Source organism: Leuciscus leuciscus (genome assembly GCF_965113295.1).
Source record: "Leuciscus leuciscus genome assembly, chromosome: 22".
Classification (NCBI taxonomy): domain Eukaryota; kingdom Metazoa; phylum Chordata; class Actinopteri; order Cypriniformes; family Leuciscidae; genus Leuciscus; species Leuciscus leuciscus.
Genome location: NC_138746.1, coordinates 25,811,501 through 25,834,257, shown reverse-complemented (window position 1 = coordinate 25,834,257; position 22,757 = coordinate 25,811,501). Strand labels below are relative to the sequence as shown.

The following is a 22,757-nucleotide window of genomic DNA, read 5'->3' as shown; positions in this document are numbered from 1 at the left end:
CTTCTGGCCACGCATGTCAGTTGATGTCTGTAACAAGATTAAAAGATGTGAGCGATGCATCCGGAGGAAAGCACAACCAGAAAAAGCTGCACCCCTTGTCAACATCAGAACATCAAGACCTCTAGAACTTGTCTGTATGGACTTTTTGTCTATAGAACCAGATCGGAGTAACACAAAAGATGTCCTCGTTATAACAGATCATTTCACAAAATACGCCGTAGCAGTGCCTACCCCGAATCAACGAGCCAAGACAGTCGCAAAAGCCCTATGGGACAACTACCTGGTTCATTATGGAATCCCTGAGCGGCTCCATAGTGATCAAGGGCGCGATTTCGAATCACATACCATCAAAGAGCTCTGTCAAATGGCTGGAATTCACAAAACCAGGACCACACCTTACCATCCTCGCGGAAACCCTGTGGAACGATTTAATCGAACACTTCACTTTGCAAGATCAGGATAAAACTCACTGGAAAGATTTCGTCAAACCGCTTGTACACGCTTATAATTGTACTCGAAATGACGTCACTGGATACTCCCCATATGAACTTATGTTCGGTCGACAACCCCGCCTTCCTGTTGATTTGGCTTTTGGGCTACCTCTGTCTGAGAAAACGTCTACATCTCATTCACAGTATGTTGAAAAGCTAAAGTTCCATCTTGAAGAAAGCTACAGGATTGCGACCGAGAATTCAGAAAAGGTTATGGGGAGAAACAAGCTCAGATTCGACAAGCAAGTCACAGCTTCAGAACTCTCTGTTGGGGACAGATTTCTGGTCAGGAATGTCAAATTACGAGGCAAGCACAAACTCGCGGACAGATGGGAGCCGGATGTGTATGTTATCCAGAAGAAAGCCGGCACTCTTCCGGTATACAGAGTCAAGCCAGAAAGCAAAGATCGCCCCATCAGAACTCTCCACCGAGACCTATTGCTGCCTTGTGGTTACTTATCGCCAGCTTCCAAGCCTGAACCAGCAAAGACCACCTCAGTAAAGTTATTGCCTCCAGTGATTCCTGAAAGCTCTGACCTTCTAGACCCTGATGATGATCTGCAAGAACTGTTCTTACCTTACTTGCCTGACACCTCCAGTTCCCCTATTACCCGTGTCACAACCGTGGTGGACTTACCTGTTCCAGCGCCTGCAGTTCCTCCCGTTAGTATGTGTGTGATTCCGCCTGGCCAGCATTCACAGCCTGTCACTGACGAAACTGTTGAGGTGGAACAGAAATCGGAGTCTGGACTTCCACCTACTGCTGATTCTGAACCAGAACTAGATTCCATTGAGCTGGGTGTGGCTGCAGAACCTTCAGATGAAACTGACTCAAATGCTGCTGACACCCCGGAGCCTTCAGGGGAAAGAACCTCCTTTGATTCGGAATCTGTGCATGCTCTGGGGCCAGTCAGCATTTCAAGTGATTCTGAACCATTGCCTACACCTGAACCTTCCAGCCCAGACTCGGAACCACGAGTGCAACGTCCCATGCGAACACGTCAGCCACCTACTCGCCTGCAGTATACGAAGCTTGGGAATCCACTTCTGCATAGCATTCAGTCCCTGTTCCATGGGCTCAGTACTGCATTTGCCTCTGCTCTTCAACTTGATGAGACCCCTCTGACCCCTACTCCCTGTGCTGTGTGCCATCAGCCATCTACATGTACGAGGCCGTACATGAGTATAGGGGGGGGACCTGTAACCCGTATTTAGTTGGGACTTTTATGTTGGCGGGCCTGCAAACTCCCAACTTCCTCAAAGTGACTGGTTGCTGAGTTCACTTCCTCTGTGTCTCCACTGTGGCTGTGGCATGGGCTGCGTTCGAAACCGCATACTCAATGAGTAGGTACTTAATTTCAATAAGTACTTACTTAACGAGCGCTAAAAGAGTAGGTACTTTATAGCCAGATCTCGTTGAGTATGAATGCGAACCGGACATCTGCCATGTTGACGTTATCATGTGACCTACGGCTACGAGGCGTTATCACAAGAGCCACAACTTGAAAAATTTGAACGACACGTTTAATTCATCTATCTGTAAATATCTTGATATTGATTAAACTTGCTCATTTTGTGGTCTTTTTGAAGAAACTGCTGCCCATTTATGTTGTGAATACATTTAGGGTTGATTTAAGTTCTTATATTTAACCCTATTAATGTGACCCACCGTTTTATCCTTAACGATATTATTTATTTTTATTACAAAATCCCCAAATTGTCATCTCTTGAATATGTTGTTAATTTCTTTATTTTATATCCAAACATTTTCAGCCACAAGCAAAAGTGGCTAACTGCTTTATGTTTTCCTCTTTTTCTTGATGAATTTAACTCTCGTTTCATCCCTCAGGCCTAGGCCTATAAATAACAAAAAATGATTTTTTTAAGTGTATTATAACTAATTATTTAAGAAAATATATATTACGATATTCAACCTTGTAGGTTCTTTTTTCCTGTGTATAAAATCTCATATTATGTATGCAAACCCATGATTGATATATGTGTGTTTGTGTGTGTGTATATATATATATATATATATATATATATATATATACACTTCATAACATCAGTAACTCAACAGCCCTACCTAGAACGGTTTTCCTCAGCGTTTGTAATGTCTGCACAAAGGGCAGCTGTGCGAAGATTCGCCTTTGGAGAAAACTGTTGATTTTATACTCGAAAAATGTAAGTATCATTAATGTTAAAAATTAATATCACCCCAGAATGAATTGTATTGCTATCCCACCCCAAAACATACAATAATAACAACGATAAATGCTGACCAATACTTAATTATATTAATTTTTACTGAAAATAATTCAATAAAACAAACAAAATGTAATGTATGTCATATGACATAGCTATGCATGAATACACTCTAGATGTGTATATAGTGAACATATCTACATTTTCATTCAAACAATAAATAAAGCATTCATTAAATATTTATATTTTATTTACTGACAACAATGAGAAATATTAATAAATTTGTAAAAGAATGAATCAAAGTCACCATCACACAATAAACAAATGCATATACAAGTCAACACATGAAACAAAGCTTTATTCAAACTACAATCATGTATGTAGGCTACAGGCGCTGAACCCCACATCCTTCTGCCATCTCAACACAGCGGTTCCCATTCTGAGGCTTTATTCTTATGAATCAGCTGACCACCAGAGGTGAGCCGTTAGTTCGTGCCTGAGGTTGTTGCGTGATGTGTTGTGCTTCACAATCTGAGGCAATAAGGGCAGGTGGAGTGATGGAGGGTCTCATAAGGGCAGGTGGAGTGATGGAGGGACTCATCCATGGCACCATCTCCAGGATTCAGCTCTGGGCTCCTCATCCTCAGTGCTCACACCAGCCTGCTGACATTTCAGATCCTACAAAAATGCACAAACATAACACAAAAAACAGTCATTTTAACCACACAATGTCATATGATTTCAGTATTATTTAGAAGACAAAAACGTGTTTGTTTTTTTTCACAAATGCCGCCATCATCTTCCCTCGCAGGTCCTGCTCCACCACAAAAGCTTTGTGGCAAATGCACAGAAATCAAGAATCAGAAAAGTGCTGTAATAGCTCTGTTTGAAATTACAATAATTAAAATAAACTACAACTTATTATTTAAATAGTTGTTGTTATTTATTTCTGTAGTATACTCACTCAAAGCCTTTGATGGCAGCATTCAGCTTCATGAGCCACTCTCCTCCACCGGATAAACACACACGTTTTTCATCTGTCCCTGTAACATCCAGACAAGTTTCACATTACCTCTGTGATTTATGAGCTCAACACTACATTTACATGTTGAGGTTGTTTTAACTTTTTATCCAACATAAATGTTCCTCAATTTATCAACAGTAATGGACAAATAAAATAGATAACTTATGTTTAGTTACTATATAGATTTGTTCTAGCACACATTCATCACTCAGATGTCTATTTCATGTAGTGATGTGCTCTTCTGCAATACTTACTGAAGATTTTCCTGTCAGATGTAAATAGACCTTTTAAATAAGCGTCTTTAAGATATATATGGTTTATGTAAATCCACTTTAGAGACGTAACTTACGTGTCCTTACTGGAGCTCCCCTGTTAGCTAACGTTATACATAGTAAAACGTGTTTTTACAGCAAAATCACAACTATACTATACTGTGTAACGTCTTTACACCTTCAACAATTCAACAGTTTACTCCACAGTAGTTCAACACATGCAATTTTAACACAAGGAACCGTGTTTACTCACGTTTGAAAGCACCCGCGTCGCTGATCTCCGCGATGTTTGATAATGACGTATCCTCTCGCGTGGCCTCCTGGGATAGAAGAGTATCCACGGATCAGCACTCAAAAATCTGTGTGGAAGCAGTAAGCCATCCGGGAACTTCTCGCCTACTCTTTTATGAATACTGATGTTTCGAACGTACTGCTTCCTTCACGTACTGTTTTCGCCTACTATATAGTAGGAAAGTAGGCATATTCGAACGCACTTAAGTCCGAATCTCGCGATAATTAATACGTCACCCAGGTAATTCTCGCCTACTCTTTTGGATTCGTACATACTTTTTCGCTCGCCTACTCTTTTTCCCATACTAAATAGTAGGGAAGTATGCGGTTTCGAACGCAGCCATGGTTTGTTTGGCATCCCCAAGCAAACCTAAAAAAGTGATTCAACTTTAGTGATAATAGTGATTCAAGCTATGAATACTCGTTGCTGCTGCTTTCTAATCAGAGCCTTTGTCTGATTTCACTCTGTTTAAAACGTCGGGTCACGCCTGGAGACCTTGCGTTGGTCATTTCAATTACAAAGGTAAACTTTTTACTTGTTATACTACGAAGGCATTGATTTGATGTTAGCATGGGTGCTAATTTAGAACATGATTGCTGTTTTGAGTGTGTGCTGTTACTATTGTGACTACCACTGAAATGGCTATATGTTTTGTTAGTCATTTAAGCTTATCGATTTTAACGTAGCTACGTAATTTTCTTTTTGATATTGCGCAATATTTTTCACAAATACCAAACTCTGCTTTAGTGTTTTGGGTAATTTAGAGATTAACATTTTTGGTTAATGGAATCTGAAGGTGCACTTTGCATTGTTATTTTGAATGTTAATTTTGAGTACATGTTTTGATTCTGAAAATGACATTTAGATTAGTTGACTATGAAATTTAAGTTATGGTGAAATTTCATGTAGCATGAGATTAATTACTTTATTATACTTATTTCACATAAGTATAATACAATTACTGCATAATTTAGATGCATTTTTGATTGCTATATTAAAGATATTTATTTTTTGAAATGCCTTGCATTAAGCGGGTATGATTATGCATATATTGAATTACTTTAGTATTTGTTATGGTTATTTTATTTTTGAATGGAATTCTTAATTTGTATTTTTGGCCTTCTTAGGTCAGGTTTTTTTCCTGGATTAACAAATCTCCATTCTCCAATTATGGACTCTTGAACTCTCGACCCGTCCTAATTCAAGGACTCTGATCGAGATGGCGAGCTAAGAGAACTTGGATTAAGAGAACTTGGATATATATGTGGTAGGGTAACCGAACCACACATTCACTGCGACTGAACACTTCCCTATCTGGATTATCGATTGCTCAATTCGTAATTAATTGACATTTCACTAGACCTGGTCCCGGCCGTGGAACACATTGTGTCGGGTTAAGTCTTTGTTTCTTTCTGTTTTTTTTCCCAAATCATTGGCAGCGCACTAATCTGCCATTGAACTGAACTGTAAGTCGGATTGTTTTGTATGTGTCATTGAAGTTATTTTGTTATGTTGTTTATGTATTGTTTATGTTGGTTATGTTTTGTTATCTACTGAATACATACACTCATACTAAAATCTAAAATCTATGGCTCCAGTGTACTCATTCACAACCCAGGCTCCGTGACGAACCATCTTCTGTTGCCAGGGGCATCCGCAGTCAATTGCCTAGCTTATATACGTTACACTAACTTCTTAATTTATCTTTGTAAAGAAACTCCATTGCTTAACTGGCTACTCTCTGCTGTCTCAGAAGACGACATCTTTTCCTGTCGGCCACATGTTGGTTGCAATTCGTAACCTCACCATTAGATGCCGCTAAAAATTACACGGTGCACCTTTAATGTAAAGTACAATACATCAACAAAAAATAAATAATAATAATTCTGCCCCAGAAACCCTTCTTTGGTCTTGGACAGGCCAGAGAAACTCATCAACATCACAGGCTATATTGGCCCTAGCTAGGCAGCAGGGGTAAAATCCTCTTGCATACCTGATCCACCCCTGGCATGCATCAATTGAAATGAATAGGCAGGCTTCTTCCATGGCATCGAGGAGGTGAACACGGATGTAAGGTTGTTTGTCATACACTTTCCACCGCCACGCCGGACGGGTTTAGAAAGGGAGAGTATGCAGGCAAAAAGATGTTGGAAAACCTCAGGTTACTGGTTAACCAGTCACGAACCAGAGCAGCGCGATGGAAGTCGGCGTTATCCCAAACAACAACATAGCGAGGCTACTCTGGTTGTGCTGGCTCCCTCTGGTCAAGCTGGAAAAAAAACTCTCTTAGACCATCAAGGAAACCAAGGAGAAGCATAGTGTTATCCAAGAATAGCATGGCAGTTGAGTACACCTCGTTGGCTGATGGCCACACGCATAGTGACAATCCCTCCTCGCTGGCCAATTATGTTCCTCCCCCTTCTTCTTTTGGTCAAGTTAAATCCAGCCTCATAAACAAAGATCATCTCATGGGGAACAGACCGGCAATCGAGAATCAATCTCATAGATTATCTGCAAAACACATGAAACACTGTATATAGAGAAGTCAGAAGTCAGAAGTAACTTTATTGCCAAGTAGTGTTTACACATACAAGGAATTTGCTTTGGTTAAAAAAGGTGCTACATGTAGACAAAATACAGTTGACACAAATAAATAAAAAATATACAAATATGAAATGGACAATACAATATAAAATGGAAAATATTAAGTATTTAACTTCTTTAAAAATTCATGTGCAAAAAAACATTTGTATAATTTGCAAGGGGGGACGTGTCAATGAGGGACCCGGGGTTTGTTCATGAGGCAAACTGCAGATGGGAAAAAACTGTTTTTGTGGCGAGAGGTTTTGGTTCTGATGGACCGCAGCCTCCTGCCAGAGGGGAGAGTCTGAAACAGTTTATGTCCGGGGTGGGAGGGGTCAGCTGCAATCTTACCTACTCGCCTCAGAATCCTAGAGGCGTATAGGTCCTGAAGTGATGGAAGATTGCAGCCAATCACCTTCTCTGCCAAGCGAATGATACGCTGCAGCCTGCCCTTCTCCCTGACAGTAGCAGCATTGTACCAAATGGTAATGGAGGCAGTGATGATGGACTCAACAATGGCGATGTAAAAGTGCACCATCATTTCCTTAGGTAAGCTGAATTTCTTCAGCTGCCGCAAAAAGTACGTCCTCTGCTGAGCCTTTTTAATGATCGAGGTGATGTTCAGCTCCCACTTAAGGTCCTGGGAGATGATTGTACCCAGGAAACGGAAGGAATTCACCACGTTGACTTGAGAGTCACACAGAGTGATGGGGGAAGGTGGGGCTGTGTTCCTTCTAAAATCCACGACCATCTCCACTGTCTTTAGAGCATTGAGCTCCAGACTGTTTTGGGTGCACCAGGTCACCAGATGGTCAATCTCCCACCTGTAGGCAGACTCATCACCACCAGAGATGAGCCCAATAAGGGTGGTGTCGTCTGCAAACTTCAGGAGCTTGACGGTCTGGTGACTGGAGGTGCAGCTGTTGGTATACAGTGAAAAAAGGAGGGGAGAAAGAACGCAGCCTTGAGGGGATCCGGTACTGATGGTCCTGGAATCAGAGATATATTTTCCCAACTTCACATGCTGCTTCCTGTCCGTCAGGAAGTCAGTGATCCACCTGCAGGTGCAGTCAGGCACGTTCAGCTGAGAGAGCTTATCCTGCAGCAGGGCTGGAATGATGGTGTTAAAAGCACTACTGAAATCCACAAACAGGATCCTGACGTAGGTTCCAGGGGAGTCCAAATGCTGGAGGATGTAGTGAAGGGCCATGTTTACTACATCGTCTACAGACCTGTTGGCTCTGTAGGCGAACTGCAGGGGGTCCAGGAGTGGATCTGTAATGGATTTTATGTGGGACAGCATGAGACGTTCAAAAGACTTCATAACCACAGAGGTCAGAGCTATGGGTCTGTAGTCTTTTAGTCCTGTGGTCCTTGGTCCTTTGGGGACAGGGATGATGGTGGAGGCTTTGAAGCAAGCTGGCACATGGCATGTCTCCAGTGAGATGTTAAAAATATCTGTAAACACGGGAGACAGCTGATCAGCAGACTTCCCTGAAACAAGAGGGTTCAAGGCGGCACAAATGGCAGACCACCATATTCTCTTTGTGCTACAGTATAAAATGCTGTACTGCTATACGGTGATGGTACTCAATACTTCATACAATATAAAAACTCATACTTGAACATATTCCAGATGTTGGTCTTTCACTCTGTCAGAGTTTCATTCGAAAAAGACGCGGTAGGCCTGTTTCACCCGGAACCTGTCCTTTCGGAGGATGCGATCAATTGTGGAGAGGCTGATGGCATTTATCCCTCGAAATTGGTGATTATCTTCAATTACTCTCCTTTGAATCTCTTGCAGGCGGATTACATTGTTGGCAATGACCATATTTACCAGCTTCCTCTCTTGCTCCTCCGACAAGAGCCTTAGCCTGCCTCCACCAGGTGGTCATCTGTGTCCTACAAAAATAGAAGTACTTATTACTGTAACTGTAACACATCCTTTATACAAAATGGAAGCATTCAGAAAACTTTATCTGTATGTGAGGCAATTTGATGCATTTCTTTTTATTACAGTAGTATAGGGCAACAGCTACAGTACATGTACAGTATGTGTTGTAACAGCACAGTGTACTGCACTCAAAAGTTACAGTAGATAGCAGTCTGCTCTGAAGTACATCTACTATATCTTACATCTATTTTTTTCCCTGAAGGTTCTTATGATCGAGGCGACGGTGAAGCGACTCAAGTTTGGCTGTACTTGTTGCCCAGCCTCCCTCATAGTCATACCATGGACAAAGACATGGGCAACTAGAGTGGCATGCTTGTCTATTTGGCCTTGCCCTTCCCCTTCCCCTTCTTCCTCCTCTTCCTTCACCTCTTCCTCCAGTCCCTACTGCTCTCCTTCTCCTTCTCCTTCTCCTTCTCCTTCTCCTTCTCCTTCTCCTTCTCCTCCTCCTCCTCCAAATTGTTGAAATTTTAGTTCAAAAGCCTGGTTATAGTGTTTAAGCAATCGGGAAAAACTGTATTAAGCTATATAATATTACAACTTATAAAACAATGTCCTGACTACTGAGATCAAGTTTTAAAGTATTTTTTTCCCAGTGTAGTTTTATTGTGTGCATTTGTTTTCCCAAAAAAGCTATTCCAAAAATATATTAGATTTTAACTTGGAAGGCACAATTATTCTAATTTAATAGGGTTTTGATCAGTGTGCAACATACAAAACCACTGCTAAAGAAGCATTTGTGTAACTATATATTTTTTTTATCTGAAACTGGTCTCCCACTTGAAATGTATTGAATAAACAAGGTATTATTCCTTTCCAATTTTAATAAAAAGGAAAAAGAAATCAGAGATTGATAAATTATAAGAGAATAACACTTTGTCTTGCTCTTACCTTGACCTCTCACCTGAGTTCATTTGAAAGTGGACAATGCACATGTGGTTGCCATAGACGCATGAATCCTGAGTCAGAGGAAGCATCCCTTAAAATATCTCAGGACAGGCCAATTGGCCACAGCTGATTCAGACTGTAAAATCTCTATTGATCTGGTTATATCTGTATTACAGCTGCATTACAAGTAAAACTAAAAAAACTAAAACAAAAACAAAAAAACAGGACAAGCTGACCCGCTGGACCCCAGGAGGCATTTCTAAGGAAAGTAAACATTTAGGGCACTATTGTTCATCACTTTAAACCACATGCGTTTGTTTCTTCTTAATATGGTAACTGTGGTTTTAATTGATGCAAAAGCTATTTAATTCAGTCTATCTTTCTAGCTCCCTAAATGGATATTAGACGATTGTGAAGTTTAGAAATAGACCTCTTAAACACAGATTAATAACCATGAATGACAACTTTAGTTCATTAACTTATTTTTGCCACAAGGTGGCGCAGGATTCCAAAGAATGAATCACATCCCTCATGTTACTGTCTATTGTGTCGCTAAACACAGTATGGTTTCTGTTATTATTGAGCACAAATGTGTGATTTAATAACAATATTAAAAGCAATGAAGAGCTATAGTGTTTTTTTTAGTTTATTTTTTTATTTTTTTATAGGCCTACTTTCCCGTGTTTTATCTTAATATGCAGAGCAAACTATAAGTCATTTGTTGGCTGATTCCCCTGAAGACAAAACTGGGGAAGTGGTCAGGAAATCTGTTTGAAAATCACTGCAATCATTCATTTGATGAGGCACAGAAAGTACAGGACGTCACAAACCTTATTGCTTGGGTGATATAAGAGAAGGTCAGTTAAGGGAATTCTTTTGTGAAGCTCAAAATGAGAACTGACGATTTGTTATGTTGTGTTCTTTCTGGCAGCGGGTTAAGCTCCTTTAATAGGATTTATGTAATTATAAAAACGTCTTAGACCTGATCATTCTGGAGCTTAAAGGGATCATTTAGCATGCAAGGTGTAATCTGTTTGAATTGTTTTGTTTGTTTATTACGATATGTGCTAAACTTCTTTCAGGTCTCAAGTTAAAGAATGCTGCAGAAAATCAGACCTGATAATAACTTTCATTTATAAAGATGAATCAAAGTTATCTTTCATTGCTAATTCACTCTGCTTATATTGAACTTTCAGATATCCTAAAATAACAAAACCTATAGCTAAATTCAAATTGCAGATATTAAAACAAAAAAAAAAATAAGTAAAACAATGTGTAAATCAGTAATTACAACTGGTTAGAAATTAGTCAAGAATAATTGGCTACAGTATATGCAAATAATAATAATAATAATAATAATAGTAAAGAGAAAATATATAAAGTGAAAATATCCAGTGAGCAGCAGTTCTGTGGGTGATAGAAAGAAAAATGTTGCTTGGTCTGATGAGTCTCGGTTTCTGCTGCGACATTCAGACGTTAGGGTCAGAATTTGGTGTAAACAAAATGAAAGCATGGATCCATCCTGCGTTGTATCACCAGTTCATGTTGTTGGTGGTGTAATGGGGGATATTTTCTTTGCACACTTTAGGCCCCTTATTACCAATTGAGCATCTTCAAATACCACAACCTACCTGATTATTGTTGCTGACCATGTCTATCCCTTTATGACCACAGTGTCCCCATCTTCTGATGGATTCTTACAGCAGGATAACTGCCATGTCATAAAGCTCAAATCATCTCAAACTGGTTTCTTGTATACTTAGCAATGAGTTCACTGTAATAAAATGGCCTCCACACCCTTATATAGAAAGAAAATATATTTCTATATATTTATGATCAATATATTAAATGGTTTAAATCTATTGAATGTAATAATATATGTTAACATATTACAATATATTGTGTAATACATAAGGAATGGCTGCTTTTCATTTATTGAAAAATATGTGACAATATACACTAACCTAAAGGATTATTAGGAACATCTGTTCAATTTCTCATTAATGCAATTATCTAATCAACCAATCACATGGCAGTTGCTTCAATGCATTTAGGGGTGTGGTCAAGACAATCTCCTGAACTCCAAAGTGAATGTCAGAATGGGAAAGAAAGGTGATTTAAGCAATCCTGAGTGTGGCATGGTTGTTGGTGCCAGACGGGCCGGTCTGAGTATTTCACAATCTGCTCAGTTACTGGGATTTTCACGCACAACCATTTCTAGGGTTTACAAAGAATGGTGTGAAAAGGGAAAAACATCCAGTATGCGGCAGTCCTGTGGGCGAAAATGCCTTGTTGATGCTAGAGGTCAGAGGAGAATGGGCAGACTGATTCAAGCTGATAGAAGAGCAACTTTGACTGAAATAACCACTCGTTACAACCGAGGTATGCAGCAAAGCATTTGTGAAGCCACAACACGCACAACCTTGAGGCGGATGGGCTACAACAGCAGAAGACCCCACCGGGTACCACTCATCTCCACTACAAGTAGGAAAAAGAGGCTACAATTTGCACGAGCTCACCAAAATTGGACAGTTGAAGACTGGAAAAATGTTGCCTGGTCTGATGAGTCTCGATTTCTGTTGAGACATTCAGATGGTAGAGTCAGAATTTGGCGTAAACAGAATGAGAACATGGATCCATCATGCCTTGTTACCACTGTGCAGGCTGGTGGTGGTGGTGTAATGGTGTGGGGGATGTTTTCTTGGCACACTTTAGGCCCCTTAGTGCAAATTGGGTATCGTTTAAATGCCACGGCCCACCTGAGCATTGTTTCTGACCATGTCCATCCCTTTATGACCACCATGTACCCATCCTCTGATGGCTACTTCCAGCAGGATAATGCACCATGTCACAAAGCTCAAATCATTTCAAATTGGTTTCTTGAACATGACAATGAGTTCACTGTACTAAAATGGCCCCCACAGTCACCAGATCTCAACCCAATAGAGCAGGGGTCACCAAACTTTTTTTCTCTGGGGGCCACATTATCGTTCCTGACTGTGATGGGGGGGCCGGGTCAGCTATATAACATAGAATTGTATGACCCAGACCAAAATGACCACCAGCAGGCCTCATTGTGTAGTAGAGATTACTACCCTCACACAACCATCCCCACTACTATATCCACACTACTATATCAACACTTGATTCCTGGCACATATTTTTTTATCTTTACTAGTGGTTTGCAAAAGTAGTAATCGAGTCTTCACACTTTGTTTTAATTAAAGTTATTCTTCACTTTAAAAATAATCGTTGGTCCACTGTTCTTTGAAAACTCTGCTCTCTCTATTAGGGGTGGAACGGTACACAGAACCAGTGTATTTGTAGTGCACTGACAATAGTTTTATATAATTAGTTTATTAATTAAATTAATAAAAAGACAAAAAGACCTTGAGATATGTTTGGTAATTGTACCTGAATGAATAGAAAATGAATTTGCTACATTTCAGATTAATATATTTGTTTTTCTTAAAATTTTAATTAACAGTAACTTAAACACTTTGCAGTTTGAATTTTTTTCAAACTTTGCGACTTTTCGATCGCTTCACACCTCTCTCTCAACATGTTCCAGCATTGCAATCTTTACATCGCAGCCTGCTTCAGAGCTAAGGCGGAGCTACAGATTAGGTGTCCCTAAAGAACCCGCGGATCTAACAGTAGTTCCGCATTGCATTAATTAAGTTGCACGCAAGTTTTATTTATATTTATATAATAGGCCATGACGAATTGTCTTTTGGGGATTGCCTCATAGGGCCGGTTCAAGTAGTGGAGGGCAGAGGGGCTGGGGGGCCAGTCAAAAGGGGGTGGCAGGCCTGAGTCGGCCCGCGGGCCTTAGTTTGGTGACCCATGCAATAGAGAATCTTTGGGATGTTGTGGAACGGGAGCTTCGTGCCCTGGATGTACATCCCACAAATCTCCATCAACTGCAAGATGCTATCCTATCAATATGGGCCAACATTTCTAAAGAATGCTTTCAGCACCTTGTTGAATCAATGCCATGTAGAATTAAGGCAGTTCTGAAGGTGAAAAGGGGTCAAACACAGTATTAGTATGGTGTTCCTAATAATCCTTTAGATGAGTGTATTTACTATGTTACACTAATGTGTATTCAAGTCAAGTCAGGTCACCTTCATTTACATATAATATTGTTTATATTAATATTGTAATATAGATTGTTTCAAAGCAGCTTTACAGTGATAATAGGAAATTAAAGTAACAGAGATTGTTTTGGCTTTACAGCAGCTCTAGAATAAAGTTACTGTCCAGCTAAAGTTAGTTTTGATTAATTCACTTCCGTTGCAAAGATCATTTGTTATTAACTTGGGGGCCACTTACACAACACCGTTCTAACAGAAAATCCTTAATGCGCTCCGGCCGCTCATTTGCATAACAACAGTGCCTGGTGGCTCGAGAACGCAAACCTTGAAATAGGTTCCAAGGTGCAAGCAGTGAAAATTTTGGAAAAACCTTATCATCTCTGCGTAAACTTCAAAAACCTGAATCTGTGAAAACGCTGACGGCGTGCACATGCGTGTTTAGTCTATAGGTATGTGCATTTGAATATATATTTGCGCAGGCGTGTAGTCTTTCTTTACAAATTAATATCAACAAATTACTTGTCTGGCCTTAATTCATAATACATATTTTTTTGTCACTTCCGCGTATCCATGTGAACTGGAATCAATTTGACAACGTTTTATCTGTACTGAGGTAAAGGGAAGGAGGCCTTCACAGGGGAGAGCCTAGTTGACACTTCAGGATTGCGTTGTCGTCGTGTCCATGCGCAGTTCCTTCGTCAGATCTGGATACAGCCAGGATCTGGCCAACTGTGGTAAACCTCGGGATAAACAGAAAGACTAATATTAGCGTAGACGCCATTCTTCTTATGATGCAACGAGTACATCAGGATTTATGGGGAGTGTTCCCGGTTCCGGCTGACCTAATCTATGCAGTCATTGAATTATAGAAGTTGGTAATGTGTTATGTGTATGCTAGGTCAAAGAGATGTGTTTTTAGACTAGATTTAAACTGAAATTTCATGCGAGTTACTTTCACTCAGTTTGAGTTGTGTTTCTGCTACACAAAGTATTTGAGTTGCGTTTATGAGGAAAGTTGTGTTGGGATTTCTTAAGGGTGCATGTTGAAAACATGTCAAACACAAATTAGTTGAGTTTAAAATAATCAAAATTCTGATGCAAATTCTTGGCTCAGTTTATATACAGTATAAACTACACTACATATGTGTGTGTGTGTGTGTGTGTGTGTGTGTGTGTGTGTGTGTGTGTGTGTGTGTGTGGTGTGCATGTTAAAATTAATTCATTTAAATAATTTAAGTCATTGTGTTTCCTTAGAAGTTGTGTTTCCAGGGGTCTTGAGGACCACTGCAGTAGTGATTTTGCAGTTTAAGTTAGCATATCTTATAGTAATAATTAAATTGTTGATATTAGGATATTTTTACAAGTAAATGTCACTGTGGATTTCACAGATGCAGTATTTCAAAGGTCGGATTTTCTGTTTTCTGTAATTTAAATACCATAATACTATTCCTGTTTATCATCAATTGTAAATTTTCAGCTACGTGCTCAACACACTCCGTTAAACCATATTTTAATGTGTTTTTCATCTCTGTCCCACCGACAGTATTGTTGATCTCCAAATTTCTAGCTTTTCTCTGGTGGAATTTATGATGTGCCTCCCAGATGTTTATAAAACTGTCCATGTCTGTGTGATATGTTTTATTTTCCCTGGAGGCTTTTTTTTCCTATTTCAATGCAGCCATCACACTCTCATACAGGAGCGATTGTTTCTCTTTCTTCCTCAGCATTAATTTAACCATGTTGTGTTTTCTCACCGCTAATTAAAATTCTTCTTGGCTTCTGTGTGCCTGATCTAGCTTACATTACGCTGTGGGGTAGCTGACAGGTCTGAACGGGGCGGCCTGGACATGTGACAGATACAGGACAGCCGCCTAACGATCTGCTGGCACGCAATGTGGTCACTAACTAGGCTAAATTAGCAGGTTGCATGCAAAAAGTGTTGAGCCTGAGCCAAATCGAAGATTTTTTTCCTTCTTGCTTTTCAAACACTTTCTTTCCCCTGGGAGGCACAGAATAAGATAATCTCATTAGTCTAAACAAAACATTTCAGAGAATGTCAAAATCTTTGGCCACAGGTTTTCACAGAGGCTTAAAGCTACAATATGTGCCATGCATTGTTTCAAATGTATAAACTAACTGCACCCATGGCCATCTGAAAGTTCAAGCTTTAGTTTATATTGACATTTTACATTATATTTTTATATTGAGGTTTGTAGAGACGGGCCTGAATGTGGTGCAATTTTGAACATGAACATTTGTCCAGGGTTAAACTATAGAGGCATCAAGTTCAGAGTTCAGCTTTTTCCATTGTGTGTCCAACTCAGAAGACATTCCACTAGCTGGAAAAGTCAACAAGGTTAAATATCATGGTCCTCCCTGTAATAAATTATTAAAAGACTGCACACAGTGACTGCTCTTTATCTGACTGATGATTTATATACATTGAAATATTCTATGTATGTTAAAAATATATTCAGAAAATTAAAAAGATAGTTTTCTCAAATGCCCAAAATAGCTGACAAAGCATCAATCAATCAATCAATCAATCAATCAATCAATCAATCAATCAATCAATCAATCAATCAATCAATCAATCAATCAATCAATCAATCAATCAATCAATCAATCAGTCAGTCAGTCAGTCAGTCAGTCAGTCAGTCAGTCAGGGGTATTCAGAAAGTTGCTTTTAGTAATAATTAGTATTAGTAATAGTAATTCGAATAGAAAAGATAAATAAATCTGAAAATGTTGAATATCAAGTAATTATGTTATACTGTACATAAAAAAATATATCGAATGAATGAGAAATTACCAAATAATATAACTACTGACATTTCATTCATCATTTTATTGCAGATTTTGGTTACACTTTACAATAAGGTTTCATTTGTAAACATTAGTTAATGCATTAACTAGCATTAACCAATTAACAATTTATTTTACAGCATTTATTAATGTTAAATAATAAAAATGTTCTTTTTCATGTTAGTTTACAGTGCATTAACTAATGTTAACAGATACAATTTTTTATCTTAAAAATGGATTAGTAAATGTTAAAAAAATGCCGTAACACTTAAGGTTCATTAGTTAACATTAGTTAACTACCTTAGTTAACATGTACTAAGAATGAACAATACTTCTTCAGCATTAATTAATCTTAGTTAATATTAATTTCAACTTTTACTAATATGTTATTAAAATCAGAGGTTGTATTTGTAAACTTTACTTAATGCACTGTGATCTAACATGAAGACTAACAAAGACTAATAATTACTAACAGATGTATTATTAACTAACATTAACAAAGATGAATAAATACTGTAACCAATGTATTGCTCAATGTTAGTTCATGTACATACATGAACTAATGTTAACAAATGAAACCTTATTGTAAAGTGTTGCCCAGGTTTCATTACAGATACCTCCAACGGGGTGCATTTTTTAAAATTAAATTATGAAAAGCCTTGAAAGTTGCAGTGAGAGACTGTTAAATGCTGATGCTGGTGCAATACTATATTAAACCCACAGGGGGCTCATGAGCTCAATTATTAAAGGTTTGATGATTTCAATTGTAAAACACCAATAACTGATCTTAGTCTCAGTGGCATTTTGATTCATACTAAATGGAAACAATAATAGAAAATAATGTTATATTACCACATGCTAGTACCTCCCGAAGCATGAAGGGCAACAATATTTCTGAGGTTACAATGCTTGTACAATACTCTCATACAAAATTTTTCCAAATAATATTGTCTCACTGATTCATACTTACTCATTAAATGAATGGCATGCACTAAAGGTGTGTTTGAGGTAGGAGTTCTCCCTAAATGGGCCTATTTAGTTGTGTAGGTCATGGTCTCTGCCACAGGTTTATTAAAGTGGCTGAAACTCCTCTAAACAAAACATAAAGTGACATGCTGGCAGCCGATCCAGAAACGTGACTGTATAACAAACCATTTGCAGCTTATTAAACTAGAGAGAGGAACACTAATAGAGAGAGAAGGCATAAGTTATAGTGGAGACATGAAAACATTCCTGTATAGAAGAGTCTTGGTGGAAGCTCTAGAACTGTCTGGTCTGTTTCATACTGTGTGATGTGCCTCTTCTTCAGCCTGTAGCCCTGTGACCTTTGACCTGTCCTCAAAACTGCGGTCATGTGCCAGAGATACAGACCTAGTTTCCAAAGCAACAGTCCACAAACATCAGTAAATGTTTACTTTTTTTTTTTTTTTTACATGCTCAGGACATCACACTCCACTTCTAGTTTTTTTTTTTTTTTTTTTTTTTTACCAGCTTGGAATTTTTCAGGGATCTTTCCAGGAATTGTTTGGAAAATCCAGCCGTTAGAGTTCAGCCTTACAGTTAAAAGGTAGTTGTACAGAACTGTTAAAGTCTGATGTTGGTAAGTTGACAGAAGTCTCTTATTTATTTCATCAAAAATACAGTGAAAACAGTAATATTTTGAAAATTTATATATTTTAAAATGTAATTGTCGCTGTGATGGCATTACTCCAGTCTTCAGTGTCACATGATCCTTCAGAAATCATTCTAATATTCTGATTTGCTGCTCAAGAAACATTTATTATCAATGTTGAAAACAGTTGTGATGTTCAATATTTTTGTTGAAACCGTGATTTTTTTTTTTTGAGATTTATTTGAGATTTATTAACTGAAATAAATATTATTTGAGAATCTTTTGTGACTTTGGAAGTAGTTCTTCATTTGAAGTATGTGACACTCTGAAAGATTTTTGATTCCAGTCCTCTCTCCCCATCATAACAACACATTTCCAACGTGCCCTTCCTGTAACCGGAACATTATCCAGACATCCACTAACACCATTCCAAACCTTTCCCTGTTTTAAAACACATCTCATTTGTTACTATGGAAAGGAAATTACATTCATTCTTTCAAATATGGCCATGTTTCAAAACACTTCCCGTCAGTAAAAAAAAAGAGCCAACAGTACATTCTGTCTTTTTATTTACTTCCATGCCAGGAGAAAAATTGTTGTATGAGAGGTTTCCCCTGTGTAACACCCTCATGTCAGAGACACTGGCGGCTTTATAGCAAGCGCTGCTCTGGACCAGGTGGAAAATCCTTCAGTTTGAATTATGCTTTCTTTGGCACCTCTGTATCATGAGCCAACGTATATTCATCAAGAGTCTGACAGTCTCAACTTATTCCAGGAAATCGAGGTTTGCTGCTGTTGTGCTTCTTACAGTGTATTGTTTGGCAAGCTGACAAGTTGGAAACACTCCATGATATCTTACAAAGTTTAACCAAAATAAAACTTTAATTATAAAAATTATTAATTAAATGATTTTTTTTTTTTTTCAGTTTTGCAAAAAAAAAAAATATATATATATATATATATATATATATTTAAATATATAGTATAAGTATAAAAAAAATCTTACTGACTCAAAACTTGTCAATGGGAGTGTGTGCGTGTGTGTGTGTGTTCATATATATATATATATACTATATATATATACTATATATATATATATATATATATATATATATATATATACTATATATATATAGTCACAAGGAACTGACTGGAACTAAAAAAAAACAATATATGTGTATATACTCAGTGTATATACAGTATATACAGTTCCTTGTGACTCATATACGAGCACCTATACCATATAAAAAGCTGTTCTGGAGGAAAAATATCTTTCTGAGATACTTTTTCTTTATCTCCAGTAATATTAGCTTGGATTCAAATCTTTTCAGGTGTGTGTGACAGGGAAAAGAAAGTAAGCCTGTCTCTTGCCGCCATGTTTCCTTTATTAGTTCAGTCTGAGTGAGACTGAAACAGCAGAACTGATGCAGATAGTGAGACATTTTACAGAGATGTGAGAACTTTTTGTAATTTATTAAAGTTATAGAGGTAGAATACATTTTTTTGTACAGAATTATGAAAATGAGAATCTCAAGCTCAAGACTGAGCCTGGTTTCTCCCAAGGTTTTCTTTTTCTCTCTCCATTCTGTCACCTGATGGAGTTTTGGTCAAAAATGTCACCTTTGACTTTTGGCTTGCTTAATTGGGGACATTTGGGGACATTTAATATTCAACAATATTATTGATCTGCCTTCATTTGGCACCATTATATGAGAACTGAACTGAGTTGGGCTGCGTTTACCAAAAGCATCGTAAGTTAATCGTATGGCCATTGGTGGCAATTGTTCTACGATCAACTTAGGCTTATACGAAGCATTTAAGAAATACATCCCTGGACGATGACAGCACTGTTTTCTCCAGAGCAGCTATACATATATAAATAAACTGTATTAATAACTATTTTATAACAAAAAATAACCATCACTGAACTCTCTTAAACTGGACTATGACTCTATTTACTTCTATATCTGCTGTACAGCAGAAAACAAACTTTGTTGCATCAATTTCCTATCATCACTGTAAAGCTGCTTTGAAACACCATGTATTGCAAAAAGCGCTATGTAAATAAAGGTGACTTGACTGTGGTAGCCTACTGTTATGTGATCTGGCTAAAAGTGGAAACTTATATGACGTTTTCACCAACTCACACTTAATCTTAAAACTGTGGGGTTTAAAACCAACCGTCTTGTATTCTGTGTCCTCTTCAAAGCAGAGTAGAAAGCAATGGGAGGAAGTTATGAGCACAATCTTAGAAACCCTGATGAAAATTTACATTTTTAACATGGCTTCATTTGAAATGAAAGTTATGCAACAGGACACAATATATATCCAAGCTCTCACTGAGATTGCGCCGGTTTATAGTGTTTCCATTTATGTAAGGGAATGCTTTCTAACTTGATGATGAACAACAGGTGTGTTCTGGCATGTTGACTACAATTTGAACTGTTAAAAACCATCTTTAGCCTGTCTTTAACCCATTATTTTTTATTTTTTTTATTTTTTTTACAGTGTTTCAAAGTCTAAAAGTCTTGCTACAGTATGTGCCAAAAAAGTTTGATGTTTATGGCAAGTTTATTTACCGGTGTGAACATTTCCTCACCGTGACATCCGTATGGTCACATTTATATTTAGGAAAGTATTCAATGAAATTTATGTTGAGCAATCTACCATATCTAAGTAGAAAACATGAAAAGAAAACAATCTGTTTGACTGAGAACTAGTAAATACAGTAATTTACCTAACAGCACATCACAGACTCCAAGGTACAAACTACAAGGTGGTCCAGGTGGATGACTTCATCTCTTCTTCAACTTCAAACGTTTTTGCTTAAGGTATGATCTTCAAAGGTCTTCTTGGAAATTCCCAGTGGTTTCATGTCCAGTCAGAGAACAGGTCTCTGTTTTTTTGAGACAAAATTGTCCTAAGTTGCATACAGAGCTAAATAAATATACTACTTGTCAAAAGTTTAGAATCATTATGATTTTTTTTAATGTTTTTGAAAGAAGTATCTTATGCTCACCAAGGCTGCATTTATTTGAACAAAAATACAATAATTTATTCCTGTGACAGCAAAGCTGAATTTTCAGCTCTCACATGATCGCATTAGAATGATTTGTGAAGGATCATGTGACACTGAATGCCTGCTGAAAATTCAGCTTTGCCATCACAGGAATAAATTACATTTTAAAATATATTTAAATAATGTAATTTCACAATGTTACTGTTTCTACTGTACTTTTGATCATAAAAAAATAGTTTTGGTGAGCATAAGAGACTTCTTTCAAAAACATATATTTGTTTTAATGATTATAAACTTAGAATAAGCACATATTATCAGAGACCACCGTGTTTTTGTTTTTTTTACCAACCATCAAGCATACAAATAAGTTTTAAAACAGAAACACAGGGATGAAGCATGAATGAACTACGCAAAAGCTGATGAATTTAGTGCGACACAATAGAGTTTGGGGTCAGGACTATCTGTTTTTCCAACAAATGACAGACAGGGGGAGTGTTCAGGAAATGGCTGATTTTGAAACATCTTTGGGGCTGTTTACACAACACCATTTTCAACTAAAAACGCAAAAGTTTTTAATGCGTTTTGGCCGTTTGTTTACTCGACAACAGCATTTTGGGTGCCTGAAAACGCAAACTTTTGAAAACGGGTTTCAAAGTGCAAGTTTTTTAAAACGGTCTCCGTCTAAACGGCAAAAACGCGAATCTCTGAAGGCGATGACGTCATGCACATGCATATTACTTGTTCAGTTTATAGTGTTTCATCACCATCTAATGGCCTGGCAGCAGAATACAGGCTTTTTTAGTAGTTTCCGCAGATCCGTGTGAATGGGGATCGTTTTGACAATGGTGTCGTCTTTACGCGGAAAACTCAAAGGAAAAACTTCTTCATTTTAAGCATATCGTTGTCGTGTAAACGTACCCTGAGGCACAGAACTGAAATACAATTAAAAACCCATCCAAACATAACACAAACTCAGGGGCTGTTCATGACACCGTTTTCGCAGATTCGTGTGAATGGGGATCGTTTTGACAATGGTGTTGTCTGTACGTGGAAAACTCAAAGATAAAACGTCTCCGTTTTAAGCATATCGTTGTAGTGTAAACGGACACTAATATGCTATTCCGAATTCCTTGTGGTGAAACTTTTTAGTAATCAATCAGTCGAAGAGCAGAGGATAACTTTTTTAAGGACAGGTTTTCCATTTCCACTTCTGCAGGAGCAAATTCCATAGATAGTTTGCAACCTGAATAAAATAAGCGTAATTTTCAAAGGCAAAGCTATATTATGTTGCAGCTGTCTGGCACTCCGACTCAACTTCAGCATTGAGACATACAAATCTCTGCGTCGCCAAGACACTGCAGCAGTCAGATCTCCTTGTACAGGACAAAGTTTGTCTTCAGGCTGTTAGCTTTTACGACCGTGTAGAGCATGAGAGGGTCATGCCTCAGTCCAATGGCTTTATTTATGGCTGTGCTCTTTGTTTTCTCATAGGAATGCTAGGAATGCTAAAGGCCATTC

The 22,757-nt window shown here is 38.1% G+C and overlaps 1 protein-coding gene and 1 long non-coding RNA gene across 3 annotated transcripts in view; one reads left to right on the top strand and one right to left on the bottom strand.

Moving 5' to 3' along the window:
* rmdn2 (regulator of microtubule dynamics 2) overlaps positions 1-22,757 on the top strand; it is a gene marked incomplete at its 5' end in the record, with an annotated part of 127,823 nt that overhangs the window by 14,831 nt on the left and 90,235 nt on the right. The gene's annotated exons all lie outside the window — the stretch shown is intronic.
* LOC309487045 lies at positions 3,038-4,233 on the bottom strand. 2 transcript variants are annotated; one of them, XR_014201731.1, is made up of 3 exons: positions 3,661-4,233; positions 3,481-3,527; positions 3,038-3,374 (listed from the first exon to the last, which is right to left on the bottom strand). It is a non-coding gene; the product is annotated as an uncharacterized lncRNA (long non-coding RNA). The 2 variants fall into 2 exon arrangements; XR_014201732.1 differs by lacking the exon at positions 3,481-3,527.